The sequence below is a fragment of the Pinus tabuliformis genome, chromosome 8, assembly GCF_031772625.1.
Source record: "Pinus tabuliformis cultivar Carrire ecotype Pingquan chromosome 8, CPIR1, whole genome shotgun sequence".
In the NCBI taxonomy this organism is placed as follows: domain Eukaryota; kingdom Viridiplantae; phylum Streptophyta; class Pinopsida; order Pinales; family Pinaceae; genus Pinus; species Pinus tabuliformis.
In genome coordinates this window covers 432,615,978-432,635,310 of record NC_142294.1, presented here as the reverse complement: position 1 = coordinate 432,635,310, position 19,333 = coordinate 432,615,978, and the positions used below count along the sequence as shown (strand labels likewise).

Below are 19,333 nucleotides of genomic sequence, written 5' to 3'. Positions count from 1 at the left end.
ATTTCGAAATCTCTTGGGACCCGTGTTGTTTCCTGGCAGTGTAAAGTTTCTTTACTTTTCAGAGGTTAAAAGGAAGATTCTGAACACAGTTCATTGGCAGTTCATTCATGTGTTATCTTCAATAGTCAAACTCCAAGTTCATAGGATTCAATTAGTCTCCAAACCTTTTAGACTATTTAAATTTATACCAATGGCAAATAATTATTACAACAATGTACTTGATTTATATCATTCAATTTTTTAATCAGGAAATAAAATTGATCTTAAATTTAGGAAATGTCATTTTTCGGAGCCAAAATGGCAGAAAATAGTGGTTGGAATACCGTAATTACGCCGTAAGGCGTTCCCTCTGAGAGGAACTCCCCTCCGTGCCGCGGTGTCTGGTTATGGGCCCTTAGATCGATTGTTAGACGATGGAATAAACTCCAACCATTAGATCATCGGCCTTTTTAGAAACCAAGCGTCACCGAAGAGAGGCCAAGCATCTGTGGATGGATGAGAGAGGACAGCAATCTGAGGCGCCTCGATCCCCTTCGATCTGAACATCAGGGAGCTCTATGAAGCGGATCATGTCCCTTGACGAAGATGGCAGGGTGTGGTGAGGAGAGCCGTCCATCCATTCGGCGGTGAAGAAGGTGACAGAAAACCCATGGTACACAGTGAGCCGAATATTCACACCAGTTCACACCAGTTCTTCACTTGATCGCTCTACTTTGTGGTCACTCATTTCATGGCTCCTCGGCATTCTCGTTCTCTGTTGGCGAAAGCTTTCTTATTCTTTATTCTTATTCTTTCCCCCGTTGCAATTTCCACAGGGCTTTGCATTGCAATCAGCCATGCAATTCAAAGAAAAACCAAATATTCTTGCAGCAGATGTCTTCCTTGTACCTCTGGGCCCATGAAAAAGATAAAAGGGTGCAATCTTATCTTTGTTAATTGCACTGGAAAGAGCTTGAGCAATAATGCTCTGCCCAACCAGTTCCTCGAAAGACTTGGGACTGTACTTTTGACTCAAGCTTCTATTCACTAACATGTTTTCGTTAGTCCTCATCTGTAAGGATTCCTCCTCTGTCTCATATTCACTAATCCCTGACTTTCTGGTCCTGTGATGAGTTTTGATGAGAGGATGGAGATCTAGCTCACTGAAACGTCTGTTGTTTACATGGGGAGAATCACCATAATCGTCCAGAGGCGAGTCCAAGGTTAAAACATTCGTGTGGGGGGGGATCTGACCAATGGGGTTTCATCCTTTGAATAGGAGCAATCCGAGGAAGAAAAATCTGTAACATATTCAAATTGAATAGGTTCTTGATAGTGCAGAGTACTAGCAGAATCAGAGAGTGATTTTCTCCTATTGGCAACCAGCACACCACATGAAAACCTCTTCCCTCTGATGCCCTTCAATTTTTTACCTCTACCATTTCGCCTTCCAGACCAGGACCAAGGAAGTCTGCATCCATTTCTTGAAATTGTTTGACAACCCCCAAACTCTTCAACATTTCTTTGTATGTCGGTGTTGTTTTGCAGATTTTCCTCCCTTAAAGTTTTATGATCATAAGGCCCAATGTAAGGGTCTATAGTATAAGCCCCATTGTCATCTAAAACAAGTTCGAAGCTTTCTTCTTTGCAAGTATTAGCGGGAGAACTAATCAATGAAAAATCATCTTCATCTACAGGCAGTGTAAACTCATGGAAGGAATTCAGAGCTGCAGGATGGTTTTCATCGGTAAATCCCTGGTATATTTTGAATGATCTTGAAGATGTAGATTTGCTCTTTCCAGCAACAAGTTTTCTTTTTTGAAAGTACTTGGGATTTTTTCGGTTGCTTTTCCTTCTATGATATTTGAGTGCACCTTCAGCATCGAGATCCTCTACCAAAGTACTTCCACCAACAAATTCTCTTTTTGAACTCTTAATATTTTGTATGATTTTCTGTACTGTATCATGTATGTTGTTTTTATCAGAAGTTGTCAAGTTGGTATCAGACACTTTTCCTTCTTGTAAGGCCATGGAACTCATTTATATTGAAGCAGTTAAAGATAATTTTGCATAGGTTATTCACATTAAGGACTGTAGCCTTTCAATTGTTCATCACAGACCAACATTATCAAAATTCAGTCACAAGTCTGGTGTCGAGATAAATTTGCCACATCACCTGATTTTTCAAATACAAAAACAGATATCTTAGAATACCCAAAATAGGAAAGCTTATTTCTATTCCAAAATCTACTGTGCTTTTTGGCTTCTCTAAGCTCAGGTTTCTACTTTATGCCTGCAAGTTTCCTCATTCACTCAGTTTTATCTACGTTAAGATACCCATGAGTTCATGGACTCTCATTATGATGTTTTGATCTATTAATTCGTCACAGAAATCCATCTTGTTTTATCTTACTTAGTGGTACAATTCCATCTTTACTTCGTAAAATTCCTGGATGTACCAATTTCAATGATTTTGAATAATTAAGACTGACACATCAAGGAGTTCTGGTTCAAAATCTCTCAAGTTAGACTCAGTTTCAGAATTCCAAGTCATATAATACGCACACCTAAACAATTTAAGAGCATTAAAGTTTTATCGGAAATTTAAGGTTGAAAAGGCTTTCTGATGAGATTCTAGCTTTAGGAAAATCTGTGCGAAGATAGAATTTCAGTGCCATGGATGGAGAAAGTCAAAGTTATCCTCTACCGCCAGCTTAGACGCCATCAAATATTCCAAAAATTGAGGACTTCTTGTGAAAGTTCACGCTTTCCCTTCATCATTAATAGAGCAAGCAGCAAGAGCTTATCATTTCCCATGCACATGTACATATTATTCATAATGATCCCTATCCATGATTAATACATAGCAGTTACGATGAATCTACCACTCAATATAACTTCCAATTGCAGGGAACAGCGCTAAGAAAAGAAAAGAAAAAAACCCTGCAACACAGAAATTGGACGAAAAATTCTATTATCTATAATAAACTCTTTGTGAGTTCATAACACAGATTATCCTTGAAATGAGAAAAAACCAATAACTTCCCTTTCTGATTCGGAAAGAGTAGGCAGTAGTAGGCAGGTTGCTTACTTGAATTTTGAATTTGAATGATGATATTCTCAAAATCAATGCCCAAGCCAGCACCATTGAATTATAATTGCTAATGTGACTAACTATATATATATATATATATATATATATATATATATATATATATATATATATATTTATAGCACGATTTCCATCTCTACGACTTAATATAAGATTTGGAAATGGTGGCCATCAACTACTCCATCACCATTAGCAGGCCCGCATTTAATAATATTCAAATTAAATTTTGTGCAGGCCTAATGGAATGGAGTCATGCATTTTAAATAAACAAGAGAGAACTCTTGTTAAATTAATTAATAGAAAATGCTGGTTGGTGGCAGAATGCAAGGTCATTTTAAGATCAGGAAGGTGACTTTCGTTGTATTGTGGATTTGTGTTGGTTTATTAATCACTTATTCTGATTCATATATGTTGATCTCATTATCTATATGATCCGAATATAAAAAGCAGAGGATTCCTGAGAATAGAGAATATATTCATTAGTTTATAATTTATGTTCTAGCATTATTTGGCTAGCTGACCAAGTCATTTGGACATGGCTTTGCCCTGGTTGCAGGTATTCTTCAAAGTGATCCACTAGTGCAAGTGTTTATCATAGATCTCCACAAAAACAGTGAAGTGTTTATCATAGATCTCCACAAAAACAGTGAAGTGTTTATCATAGATCTTCACAACAACTATTAACAGTTAATCCATATGGATATAATTTCGAAAACAGTTTGGGATACAAAATTCAATTCATTACGCCGTAAGGCGTTTCCCTTTGAAATGAATTGCCCCAGCCGATGCCGTGTCTTATTGTTGACTGAGTTTGGGATACAAAATTCAATTCATTACGCCGTAAGGCATTTCCCTTTGAAATGAATTGCCCCAGCCGATGCCGTGTCTTATTGTTGACCGTAGATTTGTGGTGTTAGACGATTGAAGGAAGTTTGGTCGTTGATCCTCACACTGTCCTTTTGTCTCCCAACCCAATGGCCTCTGTGTCTTCTGAGTTATTGTTCGGGCGGTGGCAGATTAAGCATTTCTTGCTGTCGAGCCTCGCACGGACACTGGAGGCCTTTCCTACGATGGTCATGATTTTCGCCGACTATGAACCCCATTGGCATTGCAATGGAGGGAAAACTCCAGAGGATTTCCTTTCCGTGAAGCCAAGGTTCGAATCCTGCAGCCCGACGGGATCTATATGCTCCATGGACCCGACCTCATGGGACTGGGACGGAGGCCCCGGGGTTTCGACGGTCTGCGGATGGGATCTCGTCTGCGGCCAGAAATACAAAGTTGGGTTTTTGCAGTCTGCGTTCTTTGTCGGGTGTTTGCTCAGTAATTGATATTTTCAGCCCCTGTGCGTTTTTATATCTGACGGCTGATCGCCATTAAGATTTTCTTTCAGTTTCTGATTTATTTTTTGATACAGGTGCAGGGATATCTGGGCATCTATCGGATTCTTCGCTGGGGCGTGAGGGTGTCCTGAAGTTGGTCTACATCTGCAATGCCATTTTTGGTTTCTTGACGGCAATGTCGCCGAATTTCTGGGTTTATTTAATTCTCCGTCTATTGACGGGAATTAGCAATGGTGGCCTGGGGTTGTCGTCGTTCGTCTTGGCGACGGAAGCCGTCGGACCGTCCAAGAGAGCACCGGTTGGCATGTCGACTTTCTACTTATTTTCTCTCGGCATAGCAGTGCTGCCGGCTCTGTCCTACTTTTCCAGCAACTGGAGATATATGTACGTCGCGGGTTCGATCCCCTCGGCCGTGTATTGCATCTTCGTTCTGCCATTCATTTGGGAGCCCCCGCGGTGATACCTGGTGAAGGGCAGGCTGAAAGAAGCCATGGGCATCATGAGATAATAATCATCATCCCTCCATGATTCACATTATAGAAATAATAATTGACATTATCCACATACACAACTCTTGTGATGCATCTTTCTCATATGCTCAGGTCATTTTTTGAAATAAGTGTACTCATCCAATGATGGAGACTCAACACGCATGAGGTACATTAGTCATTTATTCATAAGAATATTTTTCATTTAGTATATTGGGATGTAAAGATTGTGGGTTGAAGTTGGAAATGAATCATGATGCTTGGAACTTATACTTGTTGCATTATTTCATTTTTGTGGTTATATCCTCCTTCTAGTGAAGTGTAACCATATAGGGACTTGTCCAACCTCATTAAGAATAATAAGCCTAAATAAATTAAAATAGAGTGGCTATATCATTTCATACTCAACACCTTCCATGCATCCCTTTTTTCCATTCTCCTGTCTTTTAACTTACTTAATGTCATTAGTTTGCAAGTTTCTTACTTGTCTCATTAAACCGATCGAGTATGATGTGTAAGGGTGTCCCTCCATCATCAAAGTTGAAATTTTGCTCATATCAACCAAAATAAAATAAAAAATAAAACTTTACAAAAACAAAAATAAAAAAAATAACCACACAAAACATTAAAATAATATTTGTTAAATAAATTAAATCCCTCTAAACTCATGTTAGATTTATATTTAAAATAAATCTAAATTAATTCTATTGGAAAAAATGGTGTCCATTTTCCCTGCAGTTCAACCTTGCACTTTATTTCATTTCATAAAAAATGAACACCACTCCATTCAAGTACAGCCTTTGACATGTTACAAAAATTGAAAGATCCATATAACTAGCATCCATATGCTCTTAATCCGTGCTGCTATGAAGCCTTCACATGGGTCCCCTCGACCTAAAATTATTTAATGAGAAAGTTCAAAGGGGAGGTGCATTTTCGAACGGGCTCGCCTTTTAACAACCTGCGGATCCTCACTTGATTGTCCGTGCTGCACTAATTTGTTTATCCTGTCGCACAAAAATTTTGTTTTCAATGACAAATTTTACAAGTAATAATAATTTTTTAAGATACAGTGAGCGTTTACAATGATTCAGTGCATGGTTTAACGACGTTTTAGGAGCTAGCCATGGGAGATTTTAGAAGACTATGCTGCTGCTGATGCCTAGAGAGGTTTGTCTATTTTGTTCATGTGTGAAGTCTCGAGGAGACTGCATTTGTAGTTGGGACACTGTTGCCTGCACCTTAAAGGCCTGCTTAGACCTTCATAAACAAAGTTACATTCAAATGAAGCATGCCAACCGAGCCAACATACTAAATAAGTAGCTTCCACTAGGTATTTAGTCATATATTCTCTGTTTGATATGTGCTTATTTATTTTTTATTTTTCAACTTGAAAGGGTGTACCTAATGTCTGTGCATATCCTTCTTACTTCCAGAACACCTAGAATAGGTTACATCATTTGCATTATCAAAAGTAGAATCACAACACACGCAAACAAATACATACGCCCACCAAGCACAAGAAAATAGTGTGATGGCTATCAACTTTTTTAAATCAAACTTGTAATAATCTCAATAATAAATCTAATGTTCTTTAGAGAAGACCTGCTACTCTAGTTTTTGTTGGGTTTCGTACAGTTTATAGTGTATCATAAGGAAATACATTTCTTGAAGGGATTGCATCAGAAGGCTCAACGGACCTTTGAGCATTTTTGTAGGGGTTTATGTTATACAATCATTAAAATTTTTGATAAAATTAGTCTGGACTATCCACATGCCTATTTTTTTCAATAAATTTGAAGAAGTGCATGTTTTTGCTTTAATAATATGTATACTGAGTACTCCTAAAATTTTCTGAACTGTAGTTTTGTGGGCCAATTGTTTTCTGTATTGTACAGTATCCACATTTGAATTCAGATTCTATCTTGATAACTATCATTTCTTAGTATGTTTTTATGAATATATTGCATTGTAAGTGTTCTCTCTTCTTACATTGGACAAGAGAATACGACTGTCTTTGACAATGTGAAGTTGTGGAAGATGCAAAACTTCCCTTGCTTTACATGAGCCAACTTGACCTTCAATAGAAATGTTGCTGAACACAATGAGAAGTTTCATGCTTCTTTAGAGAGCATCCCGAAAGGCTTGTGTAATTCCTGCTTTGTTTTGGTTGATGCCTTGCTGAGGAATCATTGAGACTCATCATGGTTTTGTGGTCCAATCAGAACCTATTCAATACTCACCTTCGTTGACTATATTAGTCGAACACAAACCCTGTCAAAACTCTCAAGCCAGTAGGGCTCGGGCACAATGTTAGTTCCTCAATATGGTGATCAAAGTCTGTCTTCAACATTACAATTGTCTTCACGCATCCTTTTTCTAAATGAATCTACATTACATGCGCTTGAAGAACTAGCTTTGAAGTCTCTATTCTCACGCAATGTTCAGGTCTAAGTTCATGTAGGCAATTCTATGTTGAAATTATACTTGCATACCAGAATCTTATATTGGCGGAAGACCGTTACTCAAATGTCTGCCAAAAAGAGAACCCATTTTGACACACCACCTATGCAGAGGAAGAAGCTTCACAAGTGTTTGGGCTCCTTTTCTCTATCATGGCTGGGGAAGTAGCCAAGAGTAAATATCTCTACAGGCATGAAGTCCAATAAAAATAATGTATAAGACATATTTGACAACCAACAATTGCATCTAAAATGAAAAATATGTTCCCAGCCTTTCAGAAAATGTGGAGTCTAGCAGAATGTGAGGCCGTCATTATCATCGAAATTCCAACCAGATATGAATCTTTCAGTCTTATGGTATTATGGGACAATGACATCACTGATATATGAACTATATATCAAGCTTTTAATCCTAAAATATAAGTGATGGATGCTTCATTACAAAGCCTAGAAGTCTTCTTTCAAATGTAACAATTGGATGATGCACATAAGTTGATGCTAATAGAAGTCCGTATGGAGTGACCAACCCATAACATGGTGGTGGGCTCTTGTATTCATCTTCAACAGTTTTTTTGCCATTTTGATTAAATTCTTCCAGATCCATCACAGTGAGTTTTTTGAGTTGACATTTTGATCCAGCCAGAGTGGCTCACCATCAGGACTCAAAAAACGCTTGCTGGCTCGAAGCCTCCAAATATCAACTCAAAAAACTCAGTGTGATGGATCCAAAAAAAATTAATCAAAGTTATTCACATCACAGAATCCTTAACTCAGAAAAAACTTATTTTACCAATTGAATAATCTTAATTGATCATTTTTCTTTTCCTTCACTCACTTGACAATCTGCCTCTATATGTTTGTGTTTATGTTGCCTTTTAATTCTCTTTTCTTTCAGAGGCTATGCATTTATTACTGTTCGCTGCATCTTATGCTTATGTCAAGTTTTTAACCTCCGTGGTTACAGAAATGTTGATTCCCCTGTTTTTGCATAAAATTTTCACTTAAGTTTCTTATTGAATTTACAAGTGTTTGTTGCTTGAGTGCCATGCTTGGTTGTCTTTGGTTTGCCAAAGGTTTTGAGAAGATTAATACGATTAGTTTGGACTAGTGCTCAGCTGAGTATTAGCAATAGTTTATAATTTCTGTAACTATACTCATGATGATGATTTGTTCCATGAAAAAATAACACACAACAAAGGATCTGTACATGTGAACCTGTAGTATGTGGAATAAAGTCAGCTCACTCCCGTTGAGGATGTCAATTAATTTTCTCATGTTCCACTAATCTCAACAAGGGTAAAACCACAGAAGAGGCATCCTCAGGTCATGAGCTGTTCAAGACTAAAAGCTCATGGGCTCTTGATATGTTTGGCTATTGCTGTTCCACATTTTTCATTTTTGTGATTACTACACAATTAAATGCAGAACAGGTTTAAAGTCTATGAAGTGTTTCAGATGATTGGGAACACCTATGGCAGTATTGTGTGGAAAATGGGTATATTATAATGTGGCATTGTGGCTGCATCTAATGTTTCCTCATAATCAGGTTTCTGGGATTCCAAGTGAGCTGAGGTGCCTCCCTTCCTGGATGCTTTGTTCACAAGGATGAAACCAAGTGCCTTTGATGCACCATTTGCGTGAGTCAAGAACTGTGGATATGAAGAATGGGATACTCGATGACATTCTACATGATATCGTTGACGTTGTTGGATTATGTCAAACAGTCAAAGTGGACAATGAAACATTTGGAGATTCCATGAATTTCAAAAAGCATGCCTTCCTTAAAGCAAATATAAAAGATTTAACACTGTACACAGGATACTTCCCAAAGCTTGTTTAATTATAAAACACATATATTTCTCAAATGTAGAAGTCATACCATGTGTGTGTTCCTTAATAAACCTTATAATAGAGTTTATAGAGCTGATCTTTTCTACGGACGAGATAGTCATTTAGGAAAAGAGGCTAACTTGAATTTGAAATGTTGTGTGGTCATTAGTATGTGTCGTAACTATGTTAAAGAAGCGACCAAATTGAAGAAACAGCAAGTGTATTTCCCTGGAGGTACCTTGTAGTACTGAGAAATTATTAATGATATGTTTTTCACCCCTTGTATTTAATATGCAAACAGGAATCTAGCAATTAGTTATTTCGTTTTTTCTATTCAAGACCAGATCCATAGTGCCTAAATTTGCTACTGGGCTAACCTGCATAGCCATGACTCTTTTCAGCATCTGGTCACAAAGGAGTGTCCTCTCTAGTTCTGTTTTCACACCAACACGTTTCTTGGCATGTGCCTTAGGGCATCTTAGTTGACCCTTGTTTCTGGTCATATGCTCAGGATTCTTTCCTTGTTCCCTGCTTGTGAAATGTGTCAAAAAGATCTGAGCTATAACATCAATTGTAACATTGCAGATCATGCTTGTCACTATTTTTTTTATGCTCCTCTTCATTGGCCACTGATCCATGGCAATGCATTCCTTTTCTGATGAGTGACATTCAGAAGAAGTTTTTAACATTAGAATAGTTTGATTCCAATTTTGGTTATAATTTAATACAATGCATACTTCTTCGATCCTGGAAATTGAGGGAAAATTTTACATGCAAGAGATATCGAAGACAGTGCACCTTCGTAGGTAGTTAATCCAGGGGATAACCATCAACATGGTGACAAACTCAAGTTGAATGTGTTTCCCGTGTGATCTAGGCTTAACTTTCCCCAACCTCTTACATGCTCATTATTTGCTTATCATTTCCTTTTTTCTCCAAAGGCATTGCTCTAAGTTATTCTTGACAAACGGAGTTATATGGGGAAGTTGTTCATATCATGGACAGAATTAGCAAGGATCGAATAGAAGTTCACCACTTTTGCATCTCTCCAAAAGCTTTAGCTTTGTTTACACATACTGTAAACATGGATACGTTTTGGATCTGATTGGATTTCTTTTTTTATGGGCTTGGTTCTTATGCAACTGACATTTATTTACAATGAGGAATTTCATCTGTTCTTTTCCATTTTCCTAAAGTTGTTTGAACTCATTTCCAGAATTGCTAACTGGTGTGGTTGAAGCTACTATAAAAAACTAAAAAAGGATCAAATAAGGCAATTCTAGGGGATGGGCTGACATCCATTGTAGGAGGTAGGCTGCATGTTCTACTCTTCTCATGTATTATCATTGAACTGAAATTTAAGTCCAGGACTACAGTTTGTAGATCTGTTTCTATTGTCTTTGGTGCTTTGATCCTTCAACTAGTTTCCCCCATTTTATTCTGTCTCATGTGTTGTGAAACTGCCTTCCCTATAAGTGGTTCGGGGGAGAAGCTTTGCTTCTTTTAATAACATGCTCAGTCTACTAATCCTGATTGGATGGGATAGAAATTCATGTGGTCGCCATTAAGATTTCTATTGTTTAGTTTTACTTTACAAGAAGGATTTTGTATCTACTTTATTGATCTCATCACAAGAAACCTTCCAAATTCATTTGTCATGTAATTCTAATAATGTTGTTTATTCTTCCTTGAAATGAAATTAAAACAGTTATGAATCATGATGTTGCAAATTGTATATGATTTCTGTCTGTGTTTTCCCAAGCATCATATTCTGTAATGTAACTGGAATTATTTTTCTTCATTATTTTCAGGGGATGGAAGAGCAAAGATACCACTTAGCCCTTCAAATTCAGGGTGTCAACAACCATTTGGACTTGCGCAAAGCCTTGCGGGTGGAAGTGTGCAACATGCTGATTCTCTCAAGCACCAGTCAACTGTGTCAGTTGGATTGTGTTTTCCAAGCAATTTGGGGCAAATACAAACTGATACTGGACCCTTGTGGACGCCTCACAGAGGTCAAATGCGGTTGCAGAGTCGACGATCACAATCAAGAGAAGATCTCAGTTTATCAGTTTTAGAGAGCCATGTCGTCAAGTTGTGATGGCTAGAAGCTGTATATAGATTTTAGAGAAAGGCTGTGCTTTTCTCAAAAGTGTACATTACAGGAGAATCTGGAATATCAACTTGTTAAGCGAGTGTAGCTTTATGCAGCATCTCTGGGCTGGTTCTTTATGTATTGAGGGGAGATCCCTACAGCACAACTGAAATATATACTAAAATATTGCGAATTGTATTTTTGGTCTCTCTACATTTTGGCGGATGGTTGGATCTTGTTAATTTTATCTGTAATGTTAGCATATTCATCTCGCTTAGCGTCTTTGATGGATATTTGTAACATAAATGCATTTTAAATAACATTTTTTTTTCAACTTCAGGTCGCTGACAGCCAAATGTCATATTATAGAGTTATCATTTTATTCTTTTTGGAAATTTCGAAATCTCTTGGGACCCGTGTTGTTTCCTGGCAGTGTAAAGTTTCTTTACTTTTCAGAGGTTAAAAGGAAGATTCTGAACACAGTTCATTGGCAGTTCATTCATGTGTTATCTTTAATAGTCAAACTCCAAGTTCATAGGATTCAATTAGTCTCCAAACCTTTTAGACTATTTAAATTTATACCAATGGCAAATAATTATTACAACAATGTACTTGATTTATATCATTCAATTTTTTAATCAGGAAATAAAATTGATCTTAAATTTAGGAAATGTCATTTTTCGGAGCCAAAATGGCAGAAAATAGTGGTTGGAATACCGTAATTACGCCGTAAGGCGTTCCCTCTGAGAGGAACTCCCCTCCGTGCCGCGGTGTCTGGTTATGGGCCCTTAGATCGATTGTTAGACGATGGAATAAACTCCAACCATTAGATCATCGGCCTTTTTAGAAACCAAGCGTCACCGAAGAGAGGCCAAGCGTCTGTGGATGGATGAGAGAGGACAGCAATCTGAGGCGCTTCGATCCCCTTCGATCTGAACATCAGGGAGCTCTATGAAGCGGATCATGTCCCTTGACGAAGATGGCAGGGTGTGGTGAGGAGAGCCGTCCATCCATTCGGCGGTGAAGAAGGTGACAGAAAACCCATGGTACACAGTGAGCCGAATATTCACACCAGTTCACACCAGTTCTTCACTTGATCGCTCTACTTTGTGGTCACTCATTTCATGGCTCCTCGGCATTCTCGTTCTCTGTTGGCGAAAGCTTTCTTATTCTTTATTCTTATTCTTTCCCCCGTTGCAATTTCCACAGGGCTTTGCATTGCAATCAGCCATGCAATTCAAAGAAAAACCAAATATTCTTGCAGCAGATGTCTTCCCTGTACCTCTGGGCCCATGAAAAAGATAAAAGGGTGCAATCTTATCTTTGTTAATTGCACTGGAAAGAGCTTGAGCAATAATGCTCTGCCCAACCAGTTCCTCGAAAGACTTGGGACTGTACTTTTGACTCAAGCTTCTATTCACTAACATGTTTTCGTTAGTCCTCATCTGTAAGGATTCCTCCTCTGTCTCATATTCACTAATCCCTGACTTTCTGGTCCTGTGATGAGTTTTGATGAGAGGATGGAGATCTAGCTCACTGAAACGTCTGTTGTTTACATGGGGAGAATCACCATAATCGTCCAGAGGCGAGTCCAAGGTTAAAACATTCGTGTGGGGGGGGATCTGACCAATGGGGTTTCATCCTTTGAATAGGAGCAATCCGAGGAAGAAAAATCTGTAACATATTCAAATTGAATAGGTTCTTGATAGTGCAGAGTACTAGCAGAATCAGAGAGTGATTTTCTCCTATTGGCAACCAGCACACCACATGAAAACCTCTTCCCTCTGATGCCCTTCAATTTTTTACCTCTACCATTTCGCCTTCCAGACCAGGACCAAGGAAGTCTGCATCCATTTCTTGAAATTGTTTGACAACCCCCAAACTCTTCAACATTTCTTTGTATGTCGGTGTTGTTTTGCAGATTTTCCTCCCTTAAAGTTTTATGATCATAAGGCCCAATGTAAGGGTCTATAGTATAAGCCCCATTGTCATCTAAAACAAGTTCGAAGCTTTCTTCTTTGCAAGTATTAGCGGGAGAACTAATCAATGAAAAATCATCTTCATCTACAGGCAGTGTAAACTCATGGAAGGAATTCAGAGCTGCAGGATGGTTTTCATCGGTAAATCCCTGGTATATTTTGAATGATCTTGAAGATGTAGATTTGCTCTTTCCAGCAACAAGTTTTCTTTTCTGAAAGTACTTGGGATTTTTTCGGTTGCTTTTCCTTCTATGATATTTGAGTGCACCTTCAGCATCGAGATCCTCTACCAAAGTACTTCCACCAACAAATTCTCTTTTTGAACTCTTAATATTTTGTATGATTTTCTGTACTGTATCATGTATGTTGTTTTTATCAGAAGTTGTCAAGTTGGTATCAGACACTTTTCCTTCTTGTAAGGCCATGGAACTCATTTATATTGAAGCAGTTAAAGATAATTTTGCATAGGTTATTCACATTAAGGACTGTAGCCTTTCAATTGTTCATCACAGACCAACATTATCAAAATTCAGTCACAAGTCTGGTGTCGAGATAAATTTGCCACATCACCTGATTTTTCAAATACAAAAACAGATATCTTAGAATACCCAAAATAGGAAAGCTTATTTCTATTCCAAAATCTACTGTGCTTTTTGGCTTCTCTAAGCTCAGGTTTCTACTTTATGCCTGCAAGTTTCCTCATTCACTCAGTTTTATCTACGTTAAGATACCCATGAGTTCATGGACTCTCATTATGATGTTTTGATCTATTAATTCGTCGCAGAAATCCATCTTGTTTTATCTTACTTAGTGGTACAATTCCATCTTTACTTCGTAAAATTCCTGGATGTACCAATTTCAATGATTTTGAATAATTAAGACTGACACATCAAGGAGTTCTGGTTCAAAATCTCTCAAGTTAGACTCAGTTTCAGAATTCCAAGTCATATAATACGCACACCTAAACAATTTAAGAGCATTAAAGTTTTATCGGAAATTTAAGGTTGAAAAGGCTTTCTGATGAGATTCTAGCTTTAGGAAAATCTGTGCGAAGATAGAATTTCAGTGCCATGGATGGAGAAAGTCAAAGTTATCCTCTACCGCCAGCTTAGACGCCATCAAATATTCCAAAAATTGAGGACTTCCTGTGAAAGTTCACGCTTTCCCTTCATCATTAATAGAGCAAGCAACAAGAGCTTATCATTTCCCATGCACATGTACATATTATTCATAATGATCCCTATCCATGATTAATACATAGCAGTTACGATGAATCTACCACTCAATATAACTTCCAATTGCAGGGAACAGCGCTAAGAAAAGAAAAGAAAAAAACCCTGCAACACAGAAATTGGACGAAAAATTCTATTATCTATAATAAACTCTTTGTGAGTTCATAACACAGATTATCCTTGAAATGAGAAAAAACCAATAACTTCCCTTTCTGATTCGGAAAGAGTAGGCAGTAGTAGGCAGGTTGCTTACTTGAATTTTGAATTTGAATGATGATATTCTCAAAATCAATGCCCAAGCCAGCACCATTGAATTATAATTGCTAATGTGACTAACTATATATATATATATATATATATATATATATATATATTTATAGCACGATTTCCATCTCTACGACTTAATATAAGATTTGGAAATGGTGGCCATCAACTACTCCATCACCATTAGCAGGCCCGCATTTAATAATATTCAAATTAAATTTTGTGCAGGCCTAATGGAATGGAGTCATGCAGTTTAAATAAACAAGAGAGAACTCTTGTTAAATTAATTAATAGAAAATGCTGGTTGGTGGCAGAATGCAAGGTCATTTTAAGATCAGGAAGGTGACTTTCGTTGTATTGTGGATTTGTGTTGGTTTATTAATCACTTATTCTGATTCATATATGTTGATCTCATTATCTATATGATCCGAATATAAAAAGCAGAGGATTCCTGAGAATAGAGAATATATTCATTAGTTTATAATTTATGTTCTAGCATTATTTGGCTAGCTGACCAAGTCATTTGGACATGGCTTTGCCCTGGTTGCAGGTATTCTTCAAAGTGATCCACTAGTGCAAGTGTTTATCATAGATCTCCACAAAAACAGTGAAGTGTTTATCATAGATCTCCACAAAAACAGTGAAGTGTTTATCATAGATCTTCACAACAACTATTAACAGTTAATCCATATGGATATAATTTCGAAAACAGTTTGGGATACAAAATTCAATTCATTACGCCGTAAGGCGTTTCCCTTTGAAATGAATTGCCCCAGCCGATGCCGTGTCTTATTGTTGACTGAGTTTGGGATACAAAATTCAATTCATTACGCCGTAAGGCATTTCCCTTTGAAATGAATTGCCCCAGCCGATGCCGTGTCTTATTGTTGACCGTAGATTTGTGGTGTTAGACGATTGAAGGAAGTTTGGTCGTTGATCCTCACACTGTCCTTTTGTCTCCCAACCCAATGGCCTCTGTGTCTTCTGAGTTATTGTTCGGGCGGTGGCAGATTAAGCATTTCTTGCTGTCGAGCCTCGCACGGACACTGGAGGCCTTTCCTACGATGGTCATGATTTTCGCCGACTATGAACCCCATTGGCATTGCAATGGAGGGAAAACTCCAGAGGATTTCCTTTCCGTGAAGCCAAGGTTCGAATCCTGCAGCCCGACGGGATCTATATGCTCCATGGACCCGACCTCATGGGACTGGGACGGAGGCCCCGGGGTTTCGACGGTCTGCGGATGGGATCTCGTCTGCGGCCAGAAATACAAAGTTGGGTTTTTGCAGTCTGCGTTCTTTGTCGGGTGTTTGCTCAGTAATTGATATTTTCAGCCCCTGTGCGCTTTTATATCTGACGGCTGATCGCCATTAAGATTTTCTTTCAGTTTCTGATTTATTTTTTGATACAGGTGCAGGGATATCTGGGCATCTATCGGATTCTTCGCTGGGGCGTGAGGGTGTCTTGAAGTTGGTCTACATCTGCAATGCCATTTTTTGGTTTCTTGACGGCAATGTCGCCGAATTTCTGGGTTTATTTAATTCTCCGTCTATTGACGGGAATTAGCAATGGTGGCCTGGGGTTGTCGTCGTTCGTCTTGGCGACGGAAGCCGTCGGACCGTCCAAGAGAGCACCGGTTGGCATGTCGACTTTCTACTTATTTTCTCTCGGCATAGCAGTGCTGCCGGCTCTGTCCTACTTTTCCAGCAACTGGAGATATATGTACGTCGCGGGTTCGATCCCCTCGGCCGTGTATTGCATCTTCGTTCTGCCATTCATTTGGGAGCCCCCGCGGTGATACCTGGTGAAGGGCAGGGTGAAAGAAGCCATGGGCATCATGAGATAATAATCATCATCCCTCCATGATTCACATTATAGAAATAATAATTGACATTATCCACATACACAACTCTTGTGATGCATCTTTCTCATATGCTCAGGTCATTTTTTGAAATAAGTGTACTCATCCAATGATGGAGACTCAACACGCATGAGGTACATTAGTCATTTATTCATAAGAATATTTTTCATTTAGTATATTGGGATGTAAAGATTGTGGGTTGAAGTTGGAAATGAATCATGATGCTTGGAACTTATACTTGTTGCATTATTTCATTTTTGTGGTTATATCCTCCTTCTAGTGAAGTGTAACCATATAGGGACTTGTCCAACCTCATTAAGAATAATAAGCCTAAATAAATTAAAATAGAGTGGCTATATCATTTCATACTCAACACCTTCCATGCATCCCTTTTTTCCATTCTCCTGTCTTTTAACTTACTTAATGTCATTAGTTTGCAAGTTTCTTACTTGTCTCATTAAACCGATCGAGTATGATGTGTAAGGGTGTCCCTCCATCATCAAAGTTGAAATTTTGCTCATATCAACCAAAATAAAATAAAAAATAAAACTTTACAAAAACAAAAATAAAAAAAATAACCACACAAAACATTAAAATAATATTTGTTAAATAAATTAAATCCCTCTAAACTCATGTTAGATTTATATTTAAAATAAATCTAAATTAATTCTATTGGAAAAAATGGTGTCCATTTTCCCTGCAGTTCAACCTTGCACTTTATTTCATTTCATAAAAAATGAACACCACTCCATTCAAGTACAGCCTTTGACATGTTACAAAAATTGAAAGATCCATATAACCAGCATCCATATGCTCTTAATCCGTGCTGCTATGAAGCCTTCACATGGGTCCCCTCGACCTAAAATTATTTAATGAGAAAGTTCAAAGGGGAGGTGCATTTTCGAACGGGCTCGCCTTTTAACAACCTGCGGATCCTCACTTGATTGTCCGTGCTGCACTAATTTGTTTATCCTGTCGCACAAAAATTTTGTTTTCAATGACAAATTTTACAAGTAATAATAATTTTTTAAGATACAGTGAGCGTTTACAATGATTCAGTGCATGGTTTAACGACGTTTTAGGAGCTAGCCATGGGAGATTTTAGAAGACTATGCTGCTGCTGATGCCTAGAGAGGTTTGTCTATTTTGTTCATGTGTGAAGTCTCGAGGAGACTGCATTTGTAGTTGGGACACTGTTGCCTGCACCTTAAAGGCCTGCTTAGACCTTCATAAACAAAGTTACATTCAAATGAAGCATGCCAACCGAGCCAACATACTAAATAAGTAGCTTCCACTAGGTATTTAGTCATATATTCTCTGTTTGATATGTGCTTATTTATTTTTTATTTTTCAACTTGAAAGGGTGTACCTAATGTCTGTGCATATCCTTCTTACTTCCAGAACACCTAGAATAGGTTACATCATTTGCATTATCAAAAGTAGAATCACAACACACGCAAACAAATACATACGCCCACCAAGCACAAGAAAATAGTGTGATGGCTATCAACTTTTTTAAATCAAACTTGTAATAATCTCAATAATAAATCTAATGTTCTTTAGAGAAGACCTGCTACTCTAGTTTTTGTTGGGTTTCGTACAGTTTATAGTGTATCATAAGGAAATACATTTCTTGAAGGGATTGCATCAGAAGGCTCAACGGACCTTTGAGCATTTTTGTAGGGGTTTATGTTATACAATCATTAAAATTTTTGATAAAATTAGTCTGGACTATCCACATGCCTATTTTTTTCAATAAATTTGAAGAAGTGCATGTTTTTGCTTTAATAATATGTATACTGAGTACTCCTAAAATTTTCTGAACTGTAGTTTTGTGGGCCAATTGTTTTCTGTATTGTACAGTATCCACATTTGAATTCAGATTCTATCTTGATAACTATCATTTCTTAGTATGTTTTTATGAATATATTGCATTGTAAGTGTTCTCTCTTCTTACATTGGACAAGAGAATACGACTGTCTTTGACAATGTGAAGTTGTGGAAGATGCAAAACTTCCCTTGCTTTACATGAGCCAACTTGACCTTCAATAGAAATGTTGCTGAACACAATGAGAAGTTTCATGCTTCTTTAGAGAGCATCCCGAAAGGCTTGTGTAATTCCTGCTTTGTTTTGGTTGATGCCTTGCTGAGGAATCATTGAGACTCATCATGGTTTTGTGGTCCAATCAGAACCTATTCAATACTCACCTTCGTTGACTATATTAGTCGAACACAAACCCTGTCAAAACTCTCAAGCCAGTAGGGCTCGGGCACAATGTTAGTTCCTCAATATGGTGATCAAAGTCTGTCTTCAACATTACAATTGTCTTCACGCATCCTTTTTCTAAATGAATCTACATTACATGCGCTTGAAGAACTAGCTTTGAAGTCTCTATTCTCACGCAATGTTCAGGTCTAAGTTCATGTAGGCAATTCTATGTTGAAATTATACTTGCATACCAGAATCTTATATTGGCGGAAGACCGTTACTCAAATGTCTGCCAAAAAGAGAACCCATTTTGACACACCACCTATGCAGAGGAAGAAGCTTCACAAGTGTTTGGGCTCCTTTTCTCTATCATGGCTGGGGAAGTAGCCAAGAGTAAATATCTCTACAGGCATGAAGTCCAATAAAAATAATGTATAAGACATATTTGACAACCAACAATTGCATCTAAAATGAAAAAT

General features: G+C 37.8%; 1 pseudogene; it reads left to right on the top strand.

Moving 5' to 3' along the window:
* Nucleotides 1–4,065: 4,065 nt before the first annotated feature.
* On the top strand, nucleotides 4,066–4,894 carry LOC149235909 (organic cation/carnitine transporter 4 pseudogene; annotated as a pseudogene).
* The last annotated feature ends 14,439 nt before the right edge of the window (nucleotides 4,895–19,333 follow it).